This window comes from Coffea arabica, chromosome 8c (assembly GCF_036785885.1).
Source record: "Coffea arabica cultivar ET-39 chromosome 8c, Coffea Arabica ET-39 HiFi, whole genome shotgun sequence".
Taxonomy (NCBI): domain Eukaryota; kingdom Viridiplantae; phylum Streptophyta; class Magnoliopsida; order Gentianales; family Rubiaceae; genus Coffea; species Coffea arabica.
The window spans coordinates 8,641,611-8,641,959 of record NC_092325.1 but is presented as its reverse complement, the minus strand read 5'-3'; the positions used below and the strand labels follow the sequence as shown (position 1 = coordinate 8,641,959).

Below are 349 nucleotides of genomic sequence, written 5' to 3'. Positions count from 1 at the left end.
TATTGATGGTGAGGACATTGAGAGAATAGTAGCTTAAAGCACTCTTGTGCTTCATGTATTGGCTCTTCGTCCATCTGTGAAAATGTACAAATCTTGTTCCTTAAATTGATGGTCTTCTGAGGTGAGTAGTATCTGGTCATAAAGATATTATAAATATCTTTCCATGGTCTCAAAGATCTTTTGGATAGATAAAGTACTCAAGACTTTGCATGATCCTTAAGACAATAAGGCAAGCACATCATCTTTAGATCATCTTCTAACACACCACTTAATGAAAAAGTTTGCACCATCAAATAAAATTCCCATATGAAGGAGAGCGGGTCTTCATTGACTAACCCATGAAAGGTAG

General features: G+C 36.1%; 1 non-coding gene across 1 annotated transcript; it reads left to right on the top strand.

Moving 5' to 3' along the window:
• Positions 1-107, top strand: LOC113707501 (small nucleolar RNA R71). Its single transcript, XR_003452230.1, has one exon. It is a non-coding gene; the product is annotated as a small nucleolar RNA R71 (small nucleolar RNA).
• Positions 108-349: the final 242 nt, after the last annotated feature.